Source organism: Chenopodium album, chromosome 10, assembly GCF_948465745.1.
Source record: "Chenopodium album chromosome 10, dcCheAlbu1.1, whole genome shotgun sequence".
Taxonomy (NCBI): Eukaryota; Viridiplantae; Streptophyta; class Magnoliopsida; order Caryophyllales; family Amaranthaceae; genus Chenopodium; species Chenopodium album.
In genome coordinates this window covers 40245853-40254759 of record NC_137843.1, presented here as the reverse complement: position 1 = coordinate 40254759, position 8907 = coordinate 40245853, and the positions used below count along the sequence as shown (strand labels likewise).

The following is an 8907-nucleotide window of genomic DNA, read 5'->3' as shown; positions in this document are numbered from 1 at the left end:
AATTTGCGATTTTCCTTTGAAGTCATTTGTAGAGATATCTAGCTTGACCCTGTGAAATAGCCTATTAAGTGAGTTTGGTTGCAATTCTTGCTTTCCCTCACATTGTATGTTTGATCGATCTCTTTCCCAATTAACATGCGTATCATGAATTCATGTGAAACCCGACTCCCTAGCATTCTTTACATCTTTCTAATAATCGTTTAATTGAGTTGTTAGACTTGTTAGACCAACCCTCAATTAACTTTCGGAATAGCTTAGCTTAGACTTTAGCAAAAAGCGCCTTCCTTTGGGTTCAACCTAGACTTTCCCTATACCTTGGGTTGGCTTTAGATTCAAATTTTGTTTTGACTTGGAAATCAAGTTTCCAACGACCTAGGTTCACCCGCCGTCAAAGGAGGAGTAGAGTTAGAAGATGTACCTCTCCCCTTATTGTGGGAGAGAAGAATAGGTGCTTGTGATGAAGCACTCTCAAGCTTTGCTTTAATCGAGGTCATCTCCTTTCCCAAGTTTGAGATTTTTGACGACAAATTGTTGATGGCATTGAGATGGTCGGTTGAATACACCATAGAACCGCTTTTTCTTGTCGACTCTTTCTCACCTTCTTGCCAATCCATGTGATACCTTACCACATCTACAATTAAGTCCACCACTTTATCCTCCGTTTTGTTCATGATAGGGCCTCCGGCAACGGCTTCTAAACAAGACTTTCCTTGGGGGCTTAGACCTCCAAAGAAGATTTGGATGATTTGATAGGTAGAAATCCCATGGTGTGGGCACTCTCTTTGGTGTTCCTTATACCTCTCCCATGCCTTATAAAGACTTTCATTTGGCTTCTGATAGAAGCTTTGAATGAGAGCTCTTGCTTTCGCCGTCTTCTTTTGTGGATAAAACCGAGATAGAAACTCTTTAGTCACTTCATCCCATGTTCTCAAAGAGTTTAGCTTCACCTCTTTTTCCAACCACACTAGAGCACGTCCAATAAAAGAGAAAGGGAAAAGTTTAAGTTAAATGAACTCTTGAGTAACCCCATTCACCTTAATGGTATTGCAATACTTCTCAAACTCCTTAACATAGTTGAGGGGACTCTCATGCTTGGGTCCACTAAATTGACTCCTCTCTATCAAAGTAATCATCGCCTGTCTTATCTCAAAATCATTTGCCGGTGTCGTGGGAGGAGCAATTCCGCTTTCAAACCTATAGGCTCCCGGAGTTCCCAACTCCTCCAATGCTACTCTTAGATTAGCAGCCATGCTTTCTCGTTCTTCTTCTTCTTCTTCTTCATGGTTTTCCTCTCTTGAGGGACTTGAGCTTGAGGAACGATTGGCAACCCTTATCCTTGTTATGGTCCTCTCAATTTTTGGATCAAATGGCACTAAATTTTGATCTCGTGCCCTACACATACAAATCTAAAAGGAAAATATCAATAGCACGACTGCAAATGTAGCCTAAAAGAAAGAAAATCTTTTTGTATTTTTCAAATAAAATGGAATAGACTCAATCAGCAATAGCAAATAACCATGCCACTCCCCAGCAACGGTGCCATTTTGACGCGAGGAAACCCTAGGTCGTTGATTTCTATGTATCCCCGATCAAAACCAAATTTATAACCAAACCCAACCCTAAGTATAGGGGTAAGTCCGATTCGAACACAAGGGAATATGGTATAAGCTAAAGTCTTTACTTAAGCTATTCCGAAATCTTAAACAATAGGGTTGGACTAAGCTAGCAAATTAACTCAATCAAAGCTAATAAACTTGTTAATTTGTCGGGAATTTGATCAATCAAGAAATACGAGGGAAAATGATATTTGCAATCAAAATCACTTAAAGAGCTATTTCCTAGGGTCAAGCTAGATGTCTCTACAAATGACTTCAAAGGAAAATCGCAAAACAAGTTCAATTGATAATAATAGCTTCTAAATCAATTTTTCGTGTCATTAAAAACTACTATGTAATCTATCTTGATAAACAAGGTTAACTACTTCTCATCAAATCAAACACATGCTCAAATTCCATCAACCAAATTAATCACATCATCAAATCAATCAAAAACCTCCAAATTAGCTATAGCTTATCACTCATACATACTTCACCACTTCCCTAGAAAAGGAACTACTCACTACACATTGTAAAATTAAAAAGCATAACTAAACTAATAATCAATTTCATCATCAACATTGTAATCCAAATATCACCAATCAAATAAAACAAACTATAAAAATTCAACAATATATCAAGAATCAAACACTAAAATTGCATTAAAGAGGAAAGAATTCATACAAAACATTGATCAATATCAAAGTGAATGAAGATCAAAATGTAGCAATCAACAATTACCAAGTTTATCTCTCTAAAATCTAAGAAAAAAGTTTCCAAAATCTTCAGCTTCTTTCTCTAAAATTCCAATCAAAAATCTAATTCTCCTTTAATTCTAAGCTAATTCTCTCTCTTAAAATGAAGAAATTATATATATAGTAAAACTAATAAAGTAGAAGTTAGTTAGACGTCCAACTAGAACCCCAAAAGGCACGCCCTCTCCTCTCAATGCGCGGCCGTAAAGAAATGGGTATGGAACAAGGGAAATCAGGTGCGCGTGCCCGCACCTCCCATCTGCGCGGCCGCGCAAAGGGCCTGCGCGCCTGCCCTTGGGAGCAGGGGAGAGCTTCCTCGTGCGGTCGTTGATGCTCCACTTGATACATGTTAGGAGTGGAAGTTTCCAAAGGTCTTCACGTGGGTTCAACACCAATTTTAATGTGCACGCAACTTGAGAGCGCGGCCTTGAAGACTCGGCTTTTGCATTCCTTTACATTTGAGCTTCAATGGGAGAAACCGACTTGCATATTGAGCTTTATAAACCCCGAGAAAACACCATTGAGCTTCTTGAACATCACCAATCTCCTAAAATCAAAGAGAAGCAAACAAGTAAAGGAGAAAAGGAAAAATTAACTAAGAAATGCAAGAAAATGGGAAACAATTAAGGAAAACACAAACTAGAGAAATAACAAGTAAAACTAAGAAAAAGGGATAAATGAGGTATAAAAGCAATCAAAATTCATCCTAAAAGAGGCTAAATGAGTGCCATAAATGACTCATCAACTTGCTGTGATTTTTACTGTGCTGTAATTTTATTGTGCCATAAATGACTCATCAACTTGCTTGTGAACCAATACCTCGATGCTTGTGATAAGCCAAGGCTTAGACGCTTAAGTAAAGTGAGATGATCGTCGTTAGGCCGATCACTTATTGCGATTGTAATAAAGCCAGCTACTAATCATGTCAATTTGCTTATAGGGGCTAACTGGCGTACCAAGGAACCCAAAATGCTAATTAAAGTCCACATAAGCTCCTTATGGGGCCTAGGAATTGCATCGCTGAAGAAATGAGAGCCAACGCGTGCTACCACGTGCCATCGCGACGCTTTAGACCTATCGAGTCGTGACAGCGCTATCGCGGCGCGATAATTTTATCGCGTCGTGATAAAGTTGCGTTTTCCAAAATAAAACCCCTCCTTCTTCCTCATTTCGTCGCTGCTCATTTTTTGCTCAGTTTTCGCTCAAACCTCAAATCATTCGTTCTTGCTCATTTCTCGACGAAATTCTCTCAAATTTATTGCAAATCGAAGCTCTCGATCTCTAGTTTGCTGATCTATGTAAGTTTTGTTCAAACTCTCCTTATTTTTGGCGAATTTCATGCTTGTTCTTTGCGAATTTCTAGAAAATTCGAAAATGAATTTGTTTTTTTTGCTTTATTTGCTGAATTTCTTGCCATGAAATTGTTTGTTTATGCTTGTACATCACCTTGGGGGTATTTTGAGACTTGTTTGACTCAATTTGGTGAAGAAACGAACAATTTGCCATTGTTGAGTACCTTAAGTTCGTGAGCAAACCGTGGCTTGTTCTTCATGTTTTGGCTTGCTCTTTATGCTTAATCTGTCACAATATTTTCTATAGTATCGTAAGAAATTTTTTGATTGCTCAGAAATGTTGTTATTGCTTGAACCAAAAACATGCTCTATTTTAGTACTACGTACTCCGTTTTAACGAACATAGTATCATGCGGCTAGGCGAACCTTAGATACTATAGAACCTTTTAGTTTAGTATTTTTATATTTTGAACATAATTAGTATGGCTAGACGTCATGGTTCTGGTTCACGCTCTTGTAGGGCTCACCGAGAGGACGAGCCCGTCGACGCAGGCGAAGGTGCGTCTACTAGTCTTGGGGAGTTCCCTGAGTGGGATGGACGTACTCTGTACTTCGCGCCCATTTTTCAATTTTAGAGCGCGTACGGCATGGTATCACCGACGATCGAGTTCGTTGTCATGGTTCAGGCAACAGTGACATTGGGCATCTGTACAATACCTATTTTCGCAACAACATGGAGCTGCTCATGCTTTGGGAGTCATGCAGCTTGACTCCTCTGTTCTTGACTACGCAGGCGCTTTTCTCTTTGCAGTCCACCCATTTCTTAGTTCGAGCTCTATGGAGTTCTTTTGGGACACCACCAACACGTTCCACTTTCTTTGGGGTGAGATGACTATCACTCCCCTCGACTTCTCTCTTATCATCGGATTGGAGTTCCGGTCGACTGTTGTTCCTCTCAGTAGGGACCTCGCTCTTTCCTTACTGGAGGTGTACGAGCTGTTGATTCCTATCGTTGTCCGAGCTCGAGCCGAGTCTAGGTCGGTATAGATGAGCGGTCGATCCATTTGTCGGTCTCTGCTAGTGGAGGCCTTTCGAGATGATGCAACTATCCTACAGCAGCGGGTGCGCATCTTTGTTCTAATTCTTTTGTCAGGGACTTTCTCCCCTAACAAGGGTAGCCTAGCGTTACTCTACTACCTCCCTGCTTTTCGCGACCTTAGACTGGTCAGGACTTTTAACTGGGCCATCTTGGCCTATGCTGACTTCCTGCTTGCATTGCGACTCGCTTGTCATCATCGGAGCTATGATGAGGAGGTCACCCGTTCCAATTTCTAGAGGATCATAGAGGTATACTCATATTTCGCTCGAATAGAGTTGGCTGTTCCGTGCGTGCTAGCTTTTCCTGATCCCTCCCTCTTATTACAGGTTTGGTTCTACGAGTACTTTCCGACCTTGGCTCCGGCCAGTTCTTTCCCTTGAGGCTCCCCATTGCTACTAGTTAAGGAGGTCGTTATCTTGGCTTGATTGCTACCGGAGTCGTGCGAGAGTCGCTTCTGGCGATACGAATCATTATCGTTATTTCTGTTAACTCTTCTTTGTAGGACTGTGTATTATGGATATCCCCCCTTTTTACAAGATCTTGAGCCCCTTTTTCGTCCATGAGTCGGATTGGACGTTCCTATGCGGGCTATTCAGCATACAGCTCAACGGCGCTATTTCCAGGGGACATGCGACGCTGTGGTGTATTTAGGCGAGAGGGTTGCGATTCAGCACTTCTCCGAGTTTTTCATCGTTTCGACTCGTCCTCCATCGTACATGATGGACCAAGCGAGTCTTAGGACTCATATGGATTCGTCGCCAGCTGGCGTGGAGTGGTAGAGGTTTAGCCATCCAAACAAGTACTATGCTGAGAGACTTTTGCCGCGGTTGGCTCCACCACCTTGCATATCAGAGGAAGTGGAGGTGTGTTTTGCATCTTTTGATTTATCTTTTGGTAGCCCCCAATGATCTTTAATTGTTAGAATTTTATTTTCGCAGGATGCAGCAGAGGCTGCGGAGTTTGTACCTCTGACCAAGTCCATCACCTATTAGGGGTCTTATAGGCTGGTTTAGGAGATGATACCCCCGGCTCCTGAGGAGTGGCGTTGTAACACCCTAGAAATTATTTTCTTTTAAAATACCTGTTTTGCTCTGTTTAAAACTCAAAATAGGAAATTCTAAGACATTACCGCCACCATGAAAACGGCAAAGGAAACTATCAAAGACACACCGCGGAAGACTATCTTTATAACATTAAAAACAACTCAACTTAAAAAGTCAACCAACGAAAGTAAAGTCAAACCAAAGTAAAACAAAGTCAACATACTACTTGGAACCATTGTAGGCCCTTATCAAAACCGAACCAATTCAAAAACCTTTGCGTTAGTATCACAAACATAATAGAATAAAATAATGAACCAATAAACATATCATAAACTTATGGAAACTAGCATGATTCGCTCTTCACTCATGCACATCATGAATATGCTTCATCACCTGAAAAGCTTCTCTATACTTGTTTCCACTACTCTCATTAAAAATGGGTCATCATAGGGCCAAGGTAAAGACAAGGCCAACAAACACACAAACACACAATCAGCAAAGCTGAGTACATAAGCGTAATTAAACACACTAACATGCTTTCACCTATCAAAACACAACTTAATTCGTTGCACCTGTTTACAAGCACACAACATACAACAAGACTTCTCAACTAAGTAACTAAATAGTTTATTTAGTATTGATTATGCATTGAACGGGTTTCCCCCTAACCTGCCCCAATAAAGGGGTACTAACACGGGTGCTAACCGTGCCAGTATAAAATAACCACTCGTAAGTGGCGGAATTCCTACGCATAATAATAAAAGGAAAATACAGCGTCCTGTACTCCCAGTAGAACTTATGGTCAAATATAAAGTCGCAAAACTCCCCCCATATGTTCATACTCAAGGTATATACGTTCTAAGAGTTTTGATGTGTAATCTCTTTCACTTTACGTTATTTACATATTATTAGACTTGGTGATGACTCTCAAACCACAATCATTCAATCATAATAATTATTCAAACAATCAAATATACCAATTTAATTCTTGAATAATTAGTGACCACATAATATTTAATGTTGAACACTTTATAAATCTACCTCGGTGTCACAGACACCATAATCACGTAATGCGCCACAATTCCAATCCCTCGGCATTAGAAATACCTTAAGTGCACTAAGGCACCGACATATAATAGAGACTTACATAGCTCCTTTCTCATGATTATAGCATCAATAAAATTATATGAACCATAATAAAATTCCTTTTTAATACTCTAAACCAAATTAAACATATAGTTTAATTAAACATGCTTTCTATCATGCCATAAATAAAAGTTTGGTTCATATTCAACATGTCAAACGATTATTTTCTAATCATTAATCCATCACAAATAAATCATGCTTCATAATTCAATCACCAATATCAACCAAATCAAAATTTCCAATCATAATCTAGCATGATACTGCTTGGGATTAAATAATCAAGCCTAGCATGTTACTACATCATCAAAAATATGCTAAGTACGCGAACGTATCTTGAATACGATCTTAAAATCGCCACGACTAATAGAAATCGCTCACTTCAAAGTCTCCCACAATCCAAAACAATAATATGGCATTAAAATCTACTCCTCAAAAATTTCCAGTAATATATACTTTTATTCAACCACTCATAATTTAATTAAAAGAAGGTGAAAATTAATTTAAAACTTCATACTTTAATCTCAATTCATGGGTAGTCAAAATTCTTTCAAGAAACTTAATTTTTAGCTTACTAAAAAAATTTCCAGCAATATTGATTCTTGAAAACTTGCTGTAATTATACTTTAAAAGCCTTAAATTAAAGGTTTAAACCACCCTAAATCATATTCCTTCAATAATCAATTATTTATAAATCTAGGGTTTCAAAAGTTGGGGCTTTTTAATTAAATTTAAAATCTGAAAATTAATTCACATCATACTTAAAATCAATCATCATAAAACCATCACAAAACTCATAATTTATAATTAGACCTGGGAATAAAAAAAAAGATAAAAAGAATAATTTTTTTTAAAGGGAGGCCGAACAACAGCAGCCACCACGGCACGACAAGGCTGCTTCTGTGCCATGTCCATGCCACCGCGGCTGCTAGCCATTGCGGCCGGTGTTGTGTAGTGGTTGCCGGCGGTGCAAAAAGGGGAAGGGGAAAAGAAAGAAAAAGAAAAATAAATAAAGGAGAAGGGAGAGAAAGTTTACCTTGGGTATTCTCCACTCTGGGAAAAGTTTAATTTGCCCAAGTGTTAAATGTTTATACCCCTTTCTCCAGAAACCCTTCTTACCTTAACTTCCCCTTTTTAATCTTTCCTAATCCCTTTCCTAATAAAACTTTACTAAAATAAACTGTAGGAAATATTTCAAGCATCCCACACTTGAGCCCCACTGTGATAGTATGCTTAAGTATGGTGGTGTCCAAAGGAAAGAAAGCTAGAGCAAAAGAGTCGCCAACAAGTTTTGGGAACTTGTAAACCGTTCACATGGTAAAGGTTACACCCTTCACGATCCATGAGATTGCTAACTCCATAGTGAGCCTGAACCATGATGGGATATTCGGGGATGAAGGTACAAATCCAACCTAAAAGAGATTGAACCTGCCCTAATATAGGCCTCTACTTTATTCTTCTCTTATTCATGTGCGCTTTCTGACTAATATACAATCATTATATTAATCCTAAACCTATTTAATCTATGTTGGTTGAATATTAATGCACAAACAAATCTATTATTGGCGATCACTTGAATTAAAATCACATTAGCCTAAATAAAATTATCTTATTAAGCGTGATTTCAAGCACAAATTCCCTTTAAACCTGCAAGAGAGGGATTGATCAAGCAATAACAATAATATCAAGCAACATAATAAATACAATCATCATCATCATAATAGTAATCTCAATAAAGCAAAATAATATTATTAAGATCCTAGGCATGGTACTAACATGATAGAAGAAAATAGGAAGCAACCTAAGCATGATACTAGAAACAATAAATAACGTCCTAACATAATACAAGGAATTAAAATAATGTAAACATGCTTCTACAAAATAAAACAATAAAATTACTTACTTTGTTGCCTCGTATCTCTTTCTATCAAAACAATACACACGTTAGTAACTTCAATAAAAATATTAAATCAAACATTT

At 38.4% G+C, this 8907-nt stretch overlaps 1 pseudogene; it reads left to right on the top strand.

Annotated features, from left to right (window-relative positions):
* Positions 1 to 759: 759 nt before the first annotated feature.
* Positions 760 to 857, top strand: LOC145565879 (small nucleolar RNA R71; annotated as a pseudogene).
* The last annotated feature ends 8050 nt before the right edge of the window (positions 858 to 8907 follow it).